At 48.6% G+C, this 20,048-nt stretch overlaps 1 pseudogene; it reads left to right on the top strand.

Annotated features, from left to right (window-relative positions):
- The first annotated feature begins 4,168 nt into the window (after positions 1-4,168).
- Positions 4,169-5,027, top strand: LOC127235252 (60S ribosomal protein L7a-like; annotated as a pseudogene).
- Positions 5,028-20,048: the final 15,021 nt, after the last annotated feature.

Here is a 20,048-nt window from a genome sequence, read left to right as displayed (position 1 = left end):
TATGGTGGCCAAAAGTCACTGTGGGAGAACTCTGGATGGAGACTCAGCCCTGGCCCCAACCACTCCTCCAATCTGGTTTTGCTATTCTAGCACTGAGCAGGCCCAATGGCCACATCTGGGATTAGGGTTTGTCAGCAAGAATGACATTGGATGGCACTGAGTCATTCCACCTAGGCCCACACTGAACCCCAGAGGAAGAGCAGGGGAAGAAGCTCCAGTTTCATTCTCCATGGCTTTGAAGGTTGAAAGCCAACTACTGTGCTCCTGAATCCAGCCTAGACTTCCTCTTAGCTCATTGTGAACAAACTCACTTCTGGGAGGAAATGCCATGGGATGTTTTTTTTTTGGGGGGGTGCCTATAACAGCACCTGGTTTATGCAGATCACAGAGTTGATGAGGTGTCCAGGGGTGTGAAAACATGCTTTGCTTGGTCAATGGGTGGTGCTCTGGAAAGGGTCTGGGGATGGGCTTTGATGATGCCTCCGGGGGGGGGGGTGTTAAGCCCTGCCACACTGGAGGGCTTGGGGCCTTGGTCCATGCAAGGTCTGGATAAAAGCATCAGTTTCAACTGTGGTCCTAATGTAGATTCTGCCATGCTCTGGTGAGAAGACTCAGAGGGCAGAGCGCTTGCTGTGCAAGCCTGATGAGCTGAGGTTAGCCCCCTGGAGACACACACATGCACACACACACCATGGAATGCTTGCACCCACACATTCACATATATGTCACATACATACTCACAATAACAATAACTAAGACAAGACTTTTAAATAAAAAATGTGGCATATACATACATGGGTGTCATTCAGCCTTCAAGAGGAAGGAAACTGTGACACATGCTACAATATGGATGAAGCGTGACAACATTATGCCAAGTGAAATAAATAAGCCAGCCACAAAACAACTAATGCCACCCGATTCCACTTCTATGGATGCCATCAGTAAATGAGTTCATTGAGAAAGAAAGTGGATGGCAGCCTCCAGGGACCAGGTTGGGGGGGGAAGGAGGCTGGGTTGCTCAGTTGGTGAAACACGTCGCACTCTGACATCCACAAGGCCCCGAGTTCAACTCTCAGTACCAGAAGGGGAAACGCAGAAAGGGGAAGGAGATGAACTTTCAGTGTGGAAACCGGAAGGGCAGAAAGATAGCAGTGATAGTCTCATAGCACCGTGAGTGAAGGAATGGCTGCAGAAACTGTGCCCTCAACAGTAGCTACGCCAGGCGTAGTGGGGGATGCATACTCGCAACCCTAGCACTCAGGAGGCTGAGACAATCTAGAATCCAAGGCCAGCCTGGGCAATGTGAACTCTTGTCACATGCAATGAGTAAATAAATTAGAAGAAGTAAATGCAGTGACGTTTGTATTATGTTTATTTCATTCCCAATTTTGAAAGAGGAAAGGAAAATCAGAGCTTGTGCGTTTTGGAAGCATCAGCACTGAGCAGCTCTTAGAAAACAGCATGGAGTGTCCATGGTACAGCCAGAGAGACTGTGGCTCTGACTGAGGAGAGTGTAAGGCGCGAGGAGCCACCTCACACGCTTCCTGGGGCTCTGGATGGCGGGCTCCAAGCTCCAATCACAGGAAATAGACAATGACACGAGTCTATGATGCAGAGGAGATCTGACTTTTCTACAGAATGTATGCTCTCTCTCTCTCTCCCTTCCTTTTTTTGTTTTTTCAAGACATGGTTTCCCTGTGTAGCTCTGGCTGCCCTGGAACTAGCTCAGTAGGCCAGGCTGGCCTCGAACTCACAGAGATCCACCTGCCTCTGCCTCCCTGAGTGCTGGGATCAAAGGCGTGCGCCACCACTGCCCAGCTGTATGCTTTCTTTTTATAACTTCTTTAAAAAAAAAAAAAAAAAAAAAACGCAATAATTGCCAAAGACCCAAAGCTCCCACTGGCATGACACCAGGGTGGCAATCTTGTCGGGGCATGGCGGCCTTGGCAGGAGGACAGGATATGTCATCTTGCTCAACGCAAGAGCCACCTGCCAGAGGCTGTGGGGCTCCGCTGGCCCTCTCCTTTTGGGGACCAGTGAGTTGGAACCTCAAGCCTCCCTGTGGTCCACCCATCTGTGTATCACAGGAAACATCGATGTTTTGAACCCAATGTGGTGAGTGTGATGGGTACTTCTTAGACTCTCCCTCCATTCCCAGTGGATGCTGAGAATCTGATCCCGAGTCTACACATGCCAGGCAAGGGCTCTATTTGTCAGCTACCCTGTAGGCTGCCAGTCAGGTATGTGACTACCTTAGAAAGTATCTGTTAGAGGCTGGGCGTTGGTGGCACACACTTTTAAACTCAGCACTCAGGGAGGCAGAGGCAGGAGGATCTCTGGGAGTTCAAGGCCAACCTGGTCTTCAAAGAGAGTTCCAGGACAGCCTCCAAAACCTACAGAGAAACCCTGTCTTGGAAATTAAAAAAAAAAAAATAGGGGAGAAAGAGAGAGAGCCACTGTAGTATCCAGGTGCAGGTGTGGGAGGCCTTTGTAGTGTCCCAGCTCTCTAATACCCAGCCTGTCAGATGCTGTGTTTTCTTGGAAGCCTTTAAGCATTTCTAGGCAGAATGCATATCCCAAATGGTCAAAGAATGTTAGTGGGAGGAAGTGTCTCAAATATAGTCTGTGCTGTGTTTAACTTTTTACTCTCCAAATGAGTAAGTAGCAGAAGGGTGTGACCATGTTGACTTGAGTGTTTGGGGAGATAGCCTGAGGACCTCAAGTTGTGAGCCTCAAGTTGTGAACCATGCCCTTCAATAGCCCTAGAAGGCCTCTCAGCACTGTGCCATTCCTGGGGTATCTGACTAGAGCTCTCCTCTCTTCCCTTTGACAAGAGCTTTCTCTAGGGCCAGACAAGACGACCCCCCCCCACACTTCTCAGAATATCTAGATCAAGTTCCCAGGAACTAGAACATGTCCCTTGGCCTGTGCTGGGACTGGCTTCACACAGCACAGTGGCGTGTGTCCTATTCTGGAGTTCAGATCTGGTTGTGAGCTTCCCATGGATTACAGAACTGTACAGACATCGAGGGCGGCTCAGTGACAGAACATTTGCTCTGAGTGCCCAGGGCACTGGGTTCAATTTCTAGCTCTGGAAGAGTGTGGGGGAAATCTGGGCAGAGTGGCCTGTGCTTGTAACCCTGGCATTCAAGAGGCAGAGGAAGGAGGATGTTAGCAAGTTCAGGCAGGAAAATGTCCCTTGTCTCTACTCCTATGTCACCCCCCCCCCCGAGCTCTAGAATTACAGAGGTGTACCACTGCATCTGGCCTTATGTGGGCTCTGAAGATCTGAACCAGGGCCTCATGACTGAAGGGCAAGAACTTACCCACTGGGGCTGGAGAGGTGGCTGGGATGTTAAGAGCACTGGCTGTTCTTCCAGAGGTCCAGAGTTCAATTCCCAGCAACCACATGGTGGCTGACAACCATCTGTAATGAGATCTGGTGCTCTCTTCTAGCATGCAGGCAGAACACTGTATGCATAATAAATAAAGAAAGTGTGCAGGCTAGCTTTAATGTCAACTTGGAGCTAAGTAGACTCATTTGGAAAGAGGGAAACTCAAATGAGGAAATGCACCCACCAGATTGGCCTGTGGGCAAGCCTGAGCATTTAAAATTAATGATTGATGTGGGTGGGGGACTTCCTATAGAGGGCAGTACCATCCCTGTGTGAATGGCCCTGGGTACCACAGGAAAGCAGCCTGAACAAGCCAGTAAGCAGCGCCGTCCGGTGACCTCTGCATCAGCTCCTGCTTCCAGGAGCCTGCCTGAATGCCTACCCTGACTTCCCTGGTGATGGATGACAAGCTGCTAGACTAAATAAACTCCTTTCCCTACTCAACTTGCTTTTGAACATGGTGTTTATCATGGCAACAGAAACCCTAAGACTAGGTTTGAGTTGTACTCACTGAATGGTGGAATGACTGAGTGAGTGAACAACTTGGACACACGTAAGAAAGAGAAAACACAGGCTAGGTGTGTGATTCCAGAGCTTGGGAGGCAGAGACAGGAATACCCAGGAGTTCAAGGTCACCCTCGGGTTGCATATCAATTTCCAAGCCTGCCCGAGCTATGTGAAACTCAGTCTCAAAATAAAACAAAATGTATGGAGCTCTCGCTATCTCCGTGGTCTCTTACATATTACCCACAATTCCTTTTCCTTTCTCTTTTCTCCAGCCCAGCAAGATGCCCAAGGGAAAGAAGGCCAAGGGGAAGAATGTGGCCCTGGCCCCTGCCGTCGTGAAGAAACAGGAGGCCAAAAAGGTGGTGAATCCTTTGTTTGAGAAGAGGCCTAAGAACTTCGGCATTGAGCGGGACATCCAGCCCAAAAGAGATCTCACCCGCTTGTCAAATGGCCTTGTTACATCTGGCTGCAGCGGCAAAGGGCCATCCTCTATAAGCCTCTCAAACTTCCTCCTGCCATTAACCAGTTCACCCAGGCCCTGGACCGGCAAACAGCTACCCAGGTGCTTAAGCTTGCCCACAAGTACAGGCCAGAGACAAAGCAGGAGAAGAAGCAGAGACTGTTGGCCCGTGCCGAGAAGCTGCTGGCAAAGGGGATGTCCCAACTAAGAGGCCTCCTGTCCTTCGAGCAGGGGTCAATACAGTTACCACCTTGGTGGAGAAGAAGAAGGCTCAGCTGGTGGTGATCGCCCACGAGGCAGACCCCATTGAGCTGGTGGTCTTCCTGCCTGCGCTGTGTCGGGAGATGGGGGTCCCCTACTGCATCATCAAGGGAAAGGCCAGGCTGGGGCGGCTGGTCCACAGGAAGACATGTACCACTGTTGCCTTCACACAGGTTAACTCGGAAGACAAGGGTGCTCTGGCTAAGCTGGTGGAAGCTATTAGGACCAATTACAACGACAGATATATGATGAGATACGCCGCCACTGGGGAGGCAATGTCCTGGGCCCTAAATCTGTGGCTCGAATCGCCAAACTGGAAAAGGCAAAGGCCAGAGAACTCGCCACTAAACTGGGTTAAATGTACACTCACTGCTAAGTTTTCTGCACATAAAATACAAACTTATCTTCCATCTTTAAAAAAAAATGTATGTTTAAATTAAATAAACTTTAAAAACAGGTTAAAAATGAAGAGCATAAACAAAGACCTTCTAGTTTTTAAAAAGCTTTTCCTTGTTCCCAGTCTTTCTTTCTGATTTGGATACAGTGGTATGGGGATGTGACGTTGGCGATACAGCAGCCATATTTGGACAGTGTGTGTATTAGCTTTCTAGGCTGCTGTTGCAAATAACTATAGGCTTGATGGCTTAAAGAAAGCTTTGCTTCCCCACTGTTCCAAAGGTCAGAAGTCTGAGCTCTAGGCGCCAGCAGGATTGGTTCCCCAGGGGCTCTGCGGGCAGGAGAATCTGTCATAAAGCTGACTCCTGGCCTCCGGTAACTGGCAGCCATCGTGGCGTTTCCTGGCTTGCAGACTCATCAATCTCCTCTGTCATCACTTTTTCTGTTTCTCCCTGTGCCCGAGTTTGCTGGTGAAGATTATGTCCAGGGCATGCAAAGCACACACTCTACAGTGAGCTGCCCCTTTTGCTGTTCAGCCTGGGGCATGAGCATGACATGCACTGATCAAGTCATACACACACACACACACACACACACACACACACACACACACACACATATATATATATATATATATATATATATAATTTGCATTGCTATGAAGGTGTCAGATCCCCTGAAACCAGAATTACAGACAGTTATGAGCTGCCATGTGGGTGCTGGGAATCGAACCTGTGTCCTCTGGAAGAGCAGGTAGTGCTTTTAACCTGTGAGCCATCCCTCCAGCCCACACTGATCAAGTCTTAACTGCTTTTAGCCACCTCTTCCCTCTTATTTTTAAGTGAACAGAACTTCACAATTTTATTCTCTTCGTGGCAAAAATATCTTAGAGCTGGGTCTCTGGCCTTTCTTTTCTAATCTTCTCCCCCCCCCCCCCAGTTCAAAATGTTCCTGTCTCTCTCTTCCCTCCTTCCCTCCTCCCCTTCTCTCCTCCCTCCCCCCCCCTCTCTGCTCTCTCTCTCCAAATCCTCTTCCAGTCCAAAATGCTCAACCCCTCTCTTTTCTGTTTCATAAGAATTTAAAAAATGTTTTTAATTTACTATAATGGTATCACTTCCCCTCCCTTTCCTCCCTCAGCCCCTCCCAGCTTCCCTCCTTGACCCCTTTCCAAGCTCCCACTCTCAAGCTGATAGTCTCTTTTTCTTTGATTACTATTCTTGCATACATATATTTGTTGTTGTTGTGGGTGCGTGTAAATCCAGCTGGCAGAGTGTATTTTGTTGGTGGCATGTATACGATTTCAGGGTGATTGCTCTGCATTGAACACCAGTAAAGGGGCCTATCCCTGGCCAAGGCTAATTCCCTTCTCCCAACAGTCATTAGCTGCCTGTAGGTCTCTGTCTAGGGTTGGGGAAATTCCTCTGCTCTCGTTAACATGTCCATTGATCTTGCCATTGTTCCAGTCTTATTTATGAAGCATTTCTAGGACACGGTCTGGTATTCTAGCCCTTACAACCCTTCTACCCCATCTTTTGCAGTGTTCTTGGAGCCACGGATGCAGGAGATCCGTTGGGGCTGGGTTCCCCACGATCGGCTGATCTCTCATTGTGTCCAGTTGTGGTTTTCTATGACCGTTTCCATTTGCTGTGAAGAGAGGCAAAGCTAGCCTTGGACTCACACAGACCTGCCTGCCTCTGCCTCCCAAGCACTGGGATCAAAGGTGTGCACCACAAAGCCAGCACGCCCAAGGGTTCTCTTGGATTTGTAGTTGGGCTCGGCATACTCAAGCCACTGCGCAACCCTGTTTGTAACTTAGCCTGTTTTCCTGAAGCCGGGCTCAGTCTGTGCAGCATAGTCATTCTGCTTCCTGATATAAGCAGACTTTCCTGGGCACGCACAGATCCCAGCTCCTCTCGTGTTTCTCCTTGTGGGCTTGGTGCTTACTGCATTTCTTGCAGACAGTCTGGTGGGTTTTAGAAATGCTCGCCATGTTTGCAGGAACACTTTGGCTCAGAACAACCACCTCACTTAAAAAAAAAAAAAAAAAAGCATCCATTTTAAATTGCAATGCTTGGGGGGGGTGGTGGAACCCAGGGCTCCAAGTGTTTATACCCTATATTAGTTACTTTATTGTCAGCGGGATAAAGTACCTGACAGAAGCAACTTAAAGGGATGGCGCATTTATGTGTTCGGTTGTTTATTTATATTAGTGTGTGTGTGTGGCAAGTGTGTGGGCGGACACTGCATTTTCAGGAGTCAGTTTTCCCCCACCATTTGCATGGGTTCTGGAGAGCGGATGCAGGCCCTCAGCTCTACCCAGCAGGCACTTGGCCACTGAGCCATCTTGGTCATCAGAGGATTTATTCTTGGCTCGTGGTTTCAGAAAACCTGCTCCATCTTGGCAGAGAAGATCACGGGTCTGATCTTCAGCATGGAAAGTGAAGCAAGGGCAAATGCTGGCTCCCTGTTGCCTGTGTCCTCTTTGGTTTTGTTATTTGGGCTGGGATCTAAACCCAGGTCTTTAGGTTTCCTAGGAAAGTGGTGTACTACTGAGCTGCTATAATCCCAACTCTCCCCATGGCCTTTCTCTGCAGTGCTGGGGTGGAGCCGGCGTTTTGTGCCCATCAGGCAACCATCCTATCACTAAGCTGTATCTCCAACCCCCTCCTCCCCTTTTATTCAGGCCTGCCCTTCAGCCTGTGGGCTGGGGCCTTCCTTCCATCCTTCTTTTTGGCTCCTGTAGCCCACTTCCGATCCTCCTGTCTCCATCCCCCAAATGTTGGGGTTACAGGCATGTGGTATCACACCTGGCTTTGTGCAGTGCTGGGGTTCGAACCCAGGGCTCTGTGTGTCCTAGGCAAGCGTCTACCAAGAGAGCTACATTTCCCCATCCCAGGCCTTAGGTTTTCAGGGCCCCCTCTGTACCACCACACCTGCTTTACCACCGAGCTCCACTCCTAGGCCTCTGTCCTCACTCCCATCCTCTACCCAGCCCCGTGCTGGCTGCAGCCTTAGTTCCAAGCGCTGAATGAGAGCACCCTTTGACGGACAATGAGGATGGCACAGTCCCCTACACACCCAACTACTCCCCCAGTGGCAGCTTCCCAGAGGGAGACCATAACTGGCACTACCCCTCTGACCCTGACTCTGGGAGGAAAGGTGACTGCTGATGGAAGGGCCCAGGGTGGCCTTGCCGCACCCTGTTGTGGCTGAGGGCCCCATCCTGAGGGCTGCAGCTGGGAGGCAGGGTGAAGGGGTGTTGGCCAGAGAGCTTGCAGAACTCTGCCCTGCATCTTTCAGGATCAATTTTGAGAGGAAAGTCCCCAGCCAGCTCTGGTGGCAGGAGGGTGGGGAGCGGTGGGAGGGGCAGGAGGGACTGTTTCCTTGGAGGTTGTTAAATACACACGTTCTGTCAGGAAGAGTCTGCCCATCCATCTGGAAGACCCTGGGAGGGCTCTTAGTGGGTCAGACCTCTGGGTTATTTTAAAGCCTGGGTCAGGTTACAGAAATTGATCCTGTAGTCAGAATAGCACAGGAAGGTGCCTCTCTGTGAGGCAGGGATGGTGTGAGCAGATAACTCTGGGTCATGCTGACAGGAAACACAGCGGGGGGGGGGGAGGGGGCGGGCTAAAGTACTAAATGACACAGGTCATGAACTTCAGCCGCTGCCCTGGGCGCTCCCTCCTCCTCAGGATCCCCTTACACTCCAGAAGTTGTAGTAAGAGAGGCCACACAGAATTGAGCTCTCACAACACGAGTCACAGTGAATATCTTGGAGGAGCAATCTGTGCCCGACCCTGCAATATGGGTGGACCCTGCAGCAGGGAGCTTGTCACAGGCTTGTCCCTCGGGGAGAAAGTGTTTGGGTACATACAGCAAAAGTTCGGAGCTGGAACCCGGAATTAAGAACCGGAGAGTTTAGGAGAGGCAGGGTGTGGAAGCAGAGAACCTGGGCATGTGATTGTGGGAACCATGAAAGAGACGGCACCTTGGGGGGGGGCGACTTGGGAACAGCAGAGAAGACAGCCTGAACAAAATACGGAGAGATCAGTGCTGTCCCAGGTACCGTCCCAGTATCCCAAACTCTAACCGGCATCAAATCAAGTTAAAGCCTTTTAACTCGTTACAGCTTTTACCTATGTCTCTGTAGAGACAGGGAGCCGGGAGCAGAGCGAGACAGATGTTTAACAGCAGCCCGTGGCCTGGGAAGATAGTGAGAGTTAGTGACGATGCAGAATTTGGGGCCTGAATGGCTGGAGGGATGGGTATTGCCCCCTGCAGGACAGGGAAAGCGACGGAAGCTGCGGGAGAGCATCCAGGGTGTGGTCAGGCCGCACACTTGGCAATCATGTGTGGTGGACAGGGCTGATGGAGACAGAACCGATGTGAGAGGAGGAAAGACGACGTGGGAAGGGCTTCTCACTGACCACAAGCTCCCTTTACATACAGGGTTCCTTCATTTGAAAGCGGCACATGGACACCCAGCTTCAGATCGTGTTTCCCGGCTCCCCTAGCAGACTGATCCGCCCACGTGGTCAAGCTCTGGCCAATAGAAATGTGAGTAGAAGGATGATGCTCTCAGCTTGTAGGTCTCATCCTTCGGAAGGAAGGTGTGTGTTCTGTGTTTTCTCCACATTCCCTCTCCCAATAGCAGCAACAGGCTGAGCGACCCTGTGGGGAGGAGCTAATTTTGCAGGTGAAATGAAGTTCTTTTGAGAATGGTGAGAGCAAGACAGAGAGGGCGAATAGTCCCTCTCGAAGCTGCGGCTGTTAATGTGAGAAAGGACAGGGGTTTTATTATAGTGGATAACTTGTGTCCAAAGTTCTACTCATCCTAACGCTGACAACTGTGTTGACAATAAAGCCTTTCAGGAGAAAGGTTGGGGAAGTGAAAAGGAAAACAAACAAAAAAGCTAAGCGAGTTAGAGGACCCCCGCAGGGCAAACAAGCCGGGTTCTCCCTTCTCTCCTTCTCTCACTGCTGGGAACAAGAGCTCCTGGCACAGGGCTGAGTGGATCCCTGGCTTTAACACAAAAGCAGGCAGCCAGTCCAACTCTGAGGATCCAGATCTCAGGCTTGGAAACAAAATGGCACTAGATGAACGGGGACAAAAGCGCTTTGTTTATTGTGTGCAAGAAGGAATCGTAAGCGGGCCTGGTGTTTTATGTGCGGCTGGTGATTAATCCCCACTGAGCCATACCTCCAGCCCCAGGGTTCTTATTAGCATATATTAATCATAAAAGATCAGATGACATCTCCTTTCCCTCCTCTTTTGCTCTCCTCCATCCATTTTTTTCCTTCTTCCTCTTCTTTTTTTGATAGCACAAGCTGGTCTGGAGTTCATTGTAATCCCCCTGCCTCCTCACAAGTGCTGGGATTCCAGGCTGTGCTAACACACCAAACTCATCATAACACTTTCATACATGTATACTTGGTCACACTCATACACCTTTGCCTCACTCTGGGAGCCACCCTTCCGTCTCAGTCCCCCACGTGCTGGGGACAACAGGTACGGACCATCCAGCACCACACTCCAAGAAAAGCCGCTTCACTCGCACTTTAGTTTAGAAATCCAATCTGGGGGACTCATCCCTGCCCCTTCCTGCTGTTATTTGTGCCCCACAACCATTATTATTTGCCTAGTGAGTGGGGAGCACCTTGGTAATGACACGCACCTACACCAACTTGCAGCCCCTAATTGGGACTTTGGGGCAAGAGTCTAGACACCTGTGTCCCTTGTATGTCAAAGATGTCTTTTTTTTTTTTTTTTTTACATTTCTTGGGGCTGTGCCTGGGCTGTGCAGGCATCGAAGACATGCTTGCCAAACATTCTACACCTTTCCCGGTACAGCCCAAGTAACAGGTGATCATCTTTAAGCGAGTGTTTTGCACACCTGTGTCAATCCCTTCCCTGGGGAGCCATCTCCTGAAAGACAGTCCTTGTTTTGAAGAGCTTTGTGGATTCGTCTCCCGTGGATTCAGATTGTTTTGTAGCCTCGGAATCACTTCCTTGGTGAGCTTGTTTCCCTTCGCTAGCCCTGATATTAACCAGCATTTTCCTAAGACGGTAATGCGGAGTCCAGTCGGGAAAACTCACCACACGGAGAGCCCTTAGGAGGGCGGTGTCTGTCCATTTAACGTTGGCTTTGCTGTTCAGTTCACAGTGGGTTAGAATTCGATTTTCACCTCATACTTGAATCCAAATCGTTGGCTTTTCTCCCAGTGCATTCGAAGCATGAGAGTCAACTGAAGCTAGAGTCTGTGTGATTTCCACAGCACAAACACATGGCGACCCTAAAAACAAAGGCTCCCAGGGCTTCTTTTATTAATGCTAATATGAAGTACATGCTAATGTGCAAGCATAGCTAATATAAGGTGAGGGTTGATCACACGCTGTCATTAGTGTTTTAAATGAGGAAGAGGGACCATTTCCATGGCACTGCTGGCGGCTGCCATTCACAGTGACAGAGTTATTAGATAACAGAGTCTGGACCAGGCCAAGACGTCTCCTCTTGCTGGGCATAAAATCTTGCTGTCTGGAGGGAGGTCAGACATGTAAGCTAGCTCAGACTGTTCTGGAACTCACTATATAGCCCAGGCTGGCCTCAGACTCCCTACCACCCTCCTACCTCAGCCTCAAAAAATACTGAGCTTACAAATGGGGGCCACCACACCTAGCTAAAATTGAGAGTTTTGAAGTGTGCCCCCAAACCTTCTCTAGTCTTGTACCTTTCCTCGGGCTAAATTGAGTTTTTCCATCCCCACTTTGTGTCACTGTTCATGTTGTTCAGACTTCATATTGAGCTAAATGGAGTGCCATCCCCTCCAGGAAGCCCTCCTTGGTTCTCCAGATGTAAACCCTCATGTGTTTTAACCATTTTATGGAAATCTTTGGGGCGAGCTCAGAAAGGGGGGGGGGAAGGATATTGCAGTATTACCGTGTATCTGATACATCACGGGGCTTTCTTCCAAGCCTCTTACTCTAGTTTTCAAAGAATTATTATTCCACCACACAGCATTCATTGGGAGTAGGATCCAGGGGTGGTTTCTTGTGAATTATTCAAAGGCCTGGCCCAGTTCTGTTCACCCAATGCAATGACTTGTGGGCCTTTCTGACCCATAAGGATTTACATGCGGTGCCGTCCAGGCCAAGGCGAGCAGAACAGGCTCTTAGCCCTCCAGTACTTTCGCTGGGAAGCAAACTGCATGACCTCAAAGCCCTCCGTGGACGCTCTAAATAGATAAGTGAACAAGGCTTGCGGCACACCTCCAGTTCGTCAGTGCGGTGCCTGACCCGGAGGAGAGGAGACCTAGGTCAGCCGCTAGGGGGTGATGGAGCTCTCTGAATTCTAAATAAAGCCCGCAGATTGACAGCTCCCAGCACTCTCCCTGATCCGTCCCCACAACGTTAAAAAAAAAAAAAAATACACACAAGAAACATTTAGAAAGGAATGCAAGCCATGCAGATGCAGATAGTGTTGCCTTCACCCATTTCCAGGTAGAGTGAATCAAAAAGAAAAAAAAATCAAACCAGAACCCCCGCCCACCCCAAAGATAAGGAATTGCGCGTCTTTATGTTATTGTCTGCTCTCCATTAAAATGCTCCTCTAGTCATGGTCCCTGCGCAGCCCAGGAACCTTGTCACGTAGCCTTTTGTTCTCCAGGAGGCATTTGACGAAAAAGCAAAATGTGGTCTTTTCTTACTCCCTCCGCAATCTCTTTGATTGTATTTGTCACGCGCTTTAAGGTCTAAATTAAGAAACATAAATGAAATCACTGGTCCGGCTTAGTTCTTGACAATTAGCGGAATCCCTTTGCATTCCGGCGCAGTGCTGCCCCCTAGCGGCGGAGCCACAGGCTGGGTTATGACAGCGCCCTTTCCCCTTGCAAGACAATCTAGTTTTACCAAAACTGAAAATGGGGAGCTTTCTGTGGGTCTCCCCGATCTTATTGTGAACGTTCAGTTATCCCGTCTTTAAAAAACAAAAGATCCGGTGTGTCTTCATACCGAGCCAAGCATGGTAGTTTCGTTTTTCAAAGCCCTTCCTCTTTCTGTGTGGGCCTGCCTTGACAATAAGGTGAGGAAGACACCAGGAGTCTTGCCTTCCCTCCTCCTTGCACCTCTCTGTCCCACACCACATGCTGCTTCTTCTATCTACAGGGAGAAGACCATGGTGGGTAGAAAGGGTCGTGTTTGAATCCTACGATCCTGGCCTGCTTGGTAGACACACCACCCAGCTCCTCTGGGAGAGTATGTGGAAGGAACAGAATCAGAATTTTCAGTTCACCAACCCCCTGATTTCCTCAAGGTCCAGCACGTCTGTCCTTGCTGAACCACCTTGTCCTTCCGCAGTTCCGTCTAGTGTCTGCACCTGACCCCTGGTGGCGAGTGGCGCTCAGGCACAGTCTCACCTATGCAAAGTGCTCAAAATGGGATTGGATAGCAGTGCCTTTCTCCCAAAGCACAGGAAGCTCACGCCAGCCCCTCCAAGCATTCCCTGGACGCTTTCTTGGCTAGCTGACATGCCTCAGAGTTATGTGCATGGATCTTTTGCTTGCATATATTTCTGTGTACCACATGTGTGCAGTGGCCCTAGAGGGAATGGAGTGACCTGGGACTGGTGTTAGAGAAAAGTAACTCAGGCAACTTTAGCCTGTGTCCCTGCAGCAGGCTCCCTCCAAGAGCTGATGTCAAGATGGCCTCTGAAACTGTGGGTATCTATAGACGGAAAAAGGTTTGCTCCCAAGCTGGCTGTGTGGCTGCTGAACCCTCGCGGATGAGCGGCCAAGGCTGATGTTAATTTTCTGCCATTGAGTGTCCCCATGAGGTGGTTCTAGGTGGGGTGACTGACTTGCCTCACACAGAGTATGAGATGAGTATGGAGTTGTGGGTGCTGGGCAAACACTATCACTGAGCTACATGACCAACCCCAGCACAATCTCTTTATAAACCAAAGTCATAGTGGCCTCCCTGACATTTGGGGTAGTTGGCTCAGTAGAGGCACACACGCACATGCATACACATGCATGCAAATATGCACAAACGAGCACTTGCACACGCACACTTTCATACACACACACACTTCTAGACAACTCTGGTCCTTGGATGCTGGCTAGAGTTGCTGCCCAACAGTGCAGTCTAGCATCCTACATAGGAGCTTTTGGCTCACTTAGCGCTGTTTTTTATCTTAATGTCTTCAATCAAAACAGGATCAAGGAGGCGCCTGTAATGTCCTATTGCACTAGCAAGAACAAAGGCAGAGTGTGGCTCACATTTTGACAGATTTGGCAATGGAAAAATAACAAGATGTCTCGATGGTAGGAAATGTGGTTGCTTGCTAGAACTGAGTCATCGAGGGTGTGGCAAAGGGCAACTTGAAAGGCCACATTTCCCTTTATAGAGTGGTGTGACCAGGAACTACATTTCCCAGAATCCCCTATATGTGGGATGCATCACGTGAATAGTTATTGCCAATAGGGTTGGCGAAGAAGTAATGACAGCATTTCCTGGCCAGGGAGGATAAAAAGTAAGTGGATCCTTTTTGTGCATGGAGCATCTCGAGGCTTCAGGAAGGAGGTCTGGGAACAGGCATTATTTCTGAAGTCACCCAGCATGCAGTTTGATGGTGGCGAGAGGTGGTGTTAATCTTACAATCCGAGCTCATGGACTTGGAGAAACGGCATGCGCCAGTCACCCAGTGGACAGAGAGCAGCTGTCCGTGGGCCCAGCCTGAAGAGTCTCAGTGACCTTTTCAGGACAATGGACGAGGGTGACCCGGGGATGGGCAGAGCTGGCTAACAGTGGCCGCAGGGCCCCAGTTCAATTCGGGAAGGGGACCCTGGAAATGGCTGTGGCTCATTCTTATGGATGCCAACAGCAACACAAATTCTCCAACTCTCCACCCTGGCAAATCACCAGGGTTGAGTGCTGCCTCCTGTTTTCCACATCACACGTATCAGATGAGGACAGGCATGTCTTCTGATTCAGGATGAGCAGCGCAGACATATCTTCTGACTCAGGATGAGCAGTGCTGATCACGGGGAGGAGCCCCTGCTTTATATTCCAGTGATGCTAACAATCTGGCCAGGCTCCCTGACTACTGGGGAAACCCACCACCTTACACACACACACACACACACACACACACACACACACACACACAACCTCCTGCCCGGCACCTAATTTTTGAGGCTGAGCATTGAACGAGAGCCTCCTACATCTTTTGGAAAAGCCAAGCCAGTAAGGCAGCCTTGGTGAATGGCTTCTACTCTAGCCACATAAGCTTCTGTGGAGCAAAGGGTGAGAACAAACTCGAATGACCTGTTCCAGGGGTAATAAATCCTCCCTGTGTTGGAAGCACAGGGAAGTGTCCTAAGTCGCCTGGGCCAGCATGCTAGCATGCTCGGTTGGTCACTATTACCTGCAGAGACCTTTTCAGGCAATGAAGTTTATCCTCTGTTTTCCTTATCCCTTGACTTCATCACACAAACGTTGAGAGGAGTTGAGTCAAAGTTTCTGAAAAGTGCTAGAAAAACCTTAACAACCTCTCTCCTTTTCTTCTTACTCCGTGCCGCCTCCGTTTACTTCTTACCCTCTCATCCAGTTTCCAGACACTTGGCAGAGTTGAGAATTGTGGCAGTGGTGTGTCCACATCCTTCAGATGTTGAAACCTGCTACACTGGGACCATGCCTCCATCAGGGTTTTTTTTTGCAGCCAATAACAGGGCTTGGCCCAGTTATGGAGGTGACTGAAGAACGGAGACTCGCAGGTGTGGGTCCTTCCACACTCAGCCTCTGCCTGCCTCCCAGGCTCCTCTTTGTGTTTCTTGCACATCTTGTCACGTCTGCTTCTGGGTCTGATATACACTTTATTCTCTCGTGATTCTTAAAGGTAAGATCGCAGATAGCAGTTCAACTTGCTTCTGATATTTAAACTGCATGTAGGAAATGTTTGGAGCACATCTTTTCTCCTTTTTTAACTATTTATTTTGGCTGACCTTAAAGACACCATTTAATCAGAGGTAATTATCTGATCTCCTTGCCTCCACTTCCAAAGTTCTGGGGTTACCACGCATGAGCCAACATGCCAGGTTTTTGCTGTCCTGGGGATTGAACTCAGGGCTCTGAGCAGGCCAGACAATCACTACCAACTGAGCTACATCCCTAAGCTTGTTAAAAAGAATGTCTTAAGAAATTATAACCCTTAGTGGAGTGTGGTGCCAGACGCTTTTAATCCTGGGCAGACAGAGGCAAGCAGATCTCTGAGTTCGAAGGTCTACACCGTGAGTTCCAGGTCAGTCAGAATTACATAGTGAAACCCTGTCTCAAAATAAAGCAAAACAAGGCATGGTAGGGCAAGTGTTTAATCCCAGCACTCTGGAGGCAGGGGCAGGAAAATCTCTGTGAGTTCAAGGCCAGCTTGGATATAGTATGACCCTGTCAAAACAAAAACACACAACCAAACAAGTATAACCCTCTCCAAGTGGCTCATATCTGTACTCCCAGCATCATGGGAGACTGAGGAAGAATTGGCATGAGTTCAAAATTAGATGAAACAAAAAATGAAAAGAAAAAAAAAAAGCAAGAAAATTTAAAATGCAGGGAAGGGGAACTGGAGAGATGGTTCAGCAGTTAAGAGTCTAAACTGCTCTTGCAGGGGACCTAATTTTGGTTCCCAGCACTCACAGCAGGAGTCACACAACCCATTGTAATTCCACCTCCAGGGTGGCTGACCCCCTCTTCTGGTCTGTGTGGTCATCCCTGCTCATTCACACACATCCACATAATCAAAAGGAAAATCAACTCATAAGGCAACCTTGGAAGTGCCCTTCCTCCCTTGGAACACTCCTCTTCAACAGCAGTTTCAAGTGGAGTCTTAGTCTTGCTCAATTTAGCACCTGCAGCCATTTAGGATAAGCTTCAAAATCGAAAGCTGTTGCGTTCTTCCAAGGCTCTTAATTCTGCCTAGAAATTTGGAACTTAACAAGAACCCATGATAATATACGACATATAAAAAGCAAGGGCAGTAAAAGCAGGGTGTTGTGTAGCTGCAATCCCTTGCATTCTGATGGCTGAGGAGTTCTAGACCAGTCTAGGCTTTATGGTGAGAGTCAGTCTCAAAAGCAAAGGCAACTACACACACACACACACACACACACACACACACACACACACACACACACACACACACACCGGTAACTTACAAGATAAAGGATTTTCCCACCATAATAACATAGCAGCTGCCTGGTATTTTAAGGGTCAGTGTGTCCCCCGATGCTTCTTACTCTGCCCATAGCCCTGTTCTGTCTAGGTGGCTGTGAGTTCTTTGTTTGGTTGGTTGGATTTTTTGCTGTTGTTTGTTTTTTAAGACAGGGTTTCTCTGCATAGCCCTGACTGTCCTGGAACTTGCTCTGTAGAAATCCACCCTCCTCTGCCTCACAAGTGCTGGTATCAAAGGCATGCACCACCACACCCAGTTAAGAAGGTTGTGTAAGACCTGCCTGTGATAGGCCTGAGCCGTTGGCTCTCGGGCTTGGAGGCACGTCAGTGCCAGCTCTGAGTGGGTTATTTTCTCAGTGTGGGCTGTACTTGGGAATTACTTGAGGAGCTGTAAAATATGATCCTCTGGGCTGGGGTTACTCAGTCTCTGCTTCTCACAGCCCTGCCTCTGGATGGGACCCTCTTCCCTACTTTCACTTAAGGACCTTATGGTTGCACAGGTCCATATGGGTGATACCTGGTAACCCTCAGTCTTAAAATCCGTCCCCTGGAATGTGGGCAGGAATCTTGCAGGAGGGGACACTGGTCTGCCTGTGAATTAGACTCTAGTACCCCTTTCTCCTGTTGCTTTAGAAATCCATGAAGGAGGGATCTGTGCTCTCTGTTTACTGTCTCCCTCAGACAATCTTGACCTCACACAGGTGACCCATGCGAGCACATATTCTTGTCCCTAATCACTATGCCACTGAAATCTGGGTCGTTCACTGTAACTATAGAATTGTTAACTATAGGCCTGGTAGTGGTGGTGCATGCCTTTAATCTCAGCACCCAGGAGGCAGAGACAAGCTCATGTCTGTGAGTTTGAGGATAGTTTGATCTACAGAGCAAGTTCCAGGACAGTCAGGGCCATAACACAGAGAAACACTATCTTGAAAACCAAAAAAACAAAACAAAACAAAACAAAACAAAAAACAAAACAAAACAAAAAAAAAAAAACCCAAAAAACACCCCAAAAATGAAAATTATTTAATAACTATAAACATATTTTTTTAAAGAACAGTTTGTATCTGGCTATAATTATTTTCACAAACATGGTAACCACATTCCTTCTAAAGAGATATTAACTATGAAAGTTGTTAATGCTCACTGTCTGTTGTGATTCTTTCTATATTCTATCTATCTCATTTTGAGACAAACTTACTCTATAGACCAGGTTGGCCTTGAAGTTGAATTCTCCTGCTTCTTCCCAGGTGCCCAGGTGGTGTCATGAGTTGATTGGCAATGTAATAGCTAGAGAAATTAATCACAGAGAAAAAGATTGTACAGACCAAACCCTGGGCCCTGAGCATGTGAGGCAAGGCACTCCCACATATATTTTTAATTTGCATGTGTGTGTGTGCGCGCGCATGCGTGCAGGTGCATGTGTATTGTGGTGCTGTTTATGGTGTGGTGGGTATTGTATGTGTGTACAAGTATAGGGATGTATGTGGATTTCTGCCTGTGTCTGTACGGTGTGCTGTGTACTATGTGGTGTGTAATTGTGCATGTACATGAGTGTAGGGAAGTGTGTCTGTGTGTGCATGTGTGTACTGTGTGGTGTGTAATTGTGTATGTACATGAGTGTAGGGATGTGTGTCTATGTGTGCATGTGTGTACAGTGTGGTGTAATTGTGTATGTACACGAGTGTAGGAAAGTGTGTCTGTGTACATGTGTATACTGTGGTGTATAATTGTGCATTTACATGAGTGTAGGGAAGTATGTCTATGTGTGCATGTATGTATTGTGTGGTGTGTATTGTGTATGCACATGAGTGTAGGGAAGTGTGTCTATGTATGTACTGTGTGCTGTGTAATTGTGCATGTACATGAGTGTAGGGATATATGTCTATGTGTGCACGTGTAGAAGCCAGAGGGAGACAATGGTGTCTTCCATTTTTTCTGCTCCACCTCCTTTAAATAGGTGTCTCTCACTGTCACGATCTTGGTTGTCAGCTTGACTGGATTTGGAACAGTTGAGCCTCTGGGCTCACTTGTAAGGGCTTTTCTTGATCTGTTCCATAGAGTAGGGAGACCTACCGACTCTGGTGGCAGCCCTCCAAAAAAGATGCTTTGCTTATGAATGCTTGCCTTTGCTCTGGTTGGCACGTTCATCTGTGCTGTAGTGGAACCCAGCTTGACGGAGCTTCCAAAAGGGGCTGAAGACAAGAGGCTCTCCAAGAACCCTCCAGGCTTTAGCATCAGAGTAGGACTGAGAAACTGCCAGGTTCTCTGCCGCTTTGGTGTGAGGCAGCCACTGTTAGTCTACCCAGACTGTATTGTGTAAGCCAACTGAATGCATTTCTTTAAATGTATATCCATTCTACCAGTTCTGTTCCTCTAGAGAACCCCAACTGACACAATGACTGAAATGGAAACTCGTCACTTAGGCTAGGTTAGCTGGCCAGCAAGTTCCCAGGTCCCTCCATTCCTCATTGCTGGGGTTATAAGTATGAAAAGCCATGCCCAACTTTTAGTGGGTACTGGGGATTTGAACCTGGGTCCTTGTACTTCTGCAGCCTACACTCTTAGCCACTGAACCATCTTTGTAGCCTGGCGTCCATATTTTACAGCTCCTCAAGTAATTCCCAAGTACAGCCCACACTGAGAAAATAATCCACTCACAGCTAAGACCAATTAAAGGACTTAACTGTGCAAACAAGGGTTTGTGTTTCCTCTAAGGATCTAGACCAGCTTCAGCCAGTTCCTCCCGAATCCCTTCATTCTTCCCTTATTTATTATTTATTTTGCCGTGTCCTGTCTGCATATATCT

This window comes from Phodopus roborovskii, unplaced genomic scaffold (assembly GCF_943737965.1).
Source record: "Phodopus roborovskii unplaced genomic scaffold, PHOROB, whole genome shotgun sequence".
NCBI classification, from domain to species: domain Eukaryota; kingdom Metazoa; phylum Chordata; class Mammalia; order Rodentia; family Cricetidae; genus Phodopus; species Phodopus roborovskii.
Note: the sequence above shows the minus strand (reverse complement) of the source record. Positions and strands in the feature narration are given on the sequence as shown.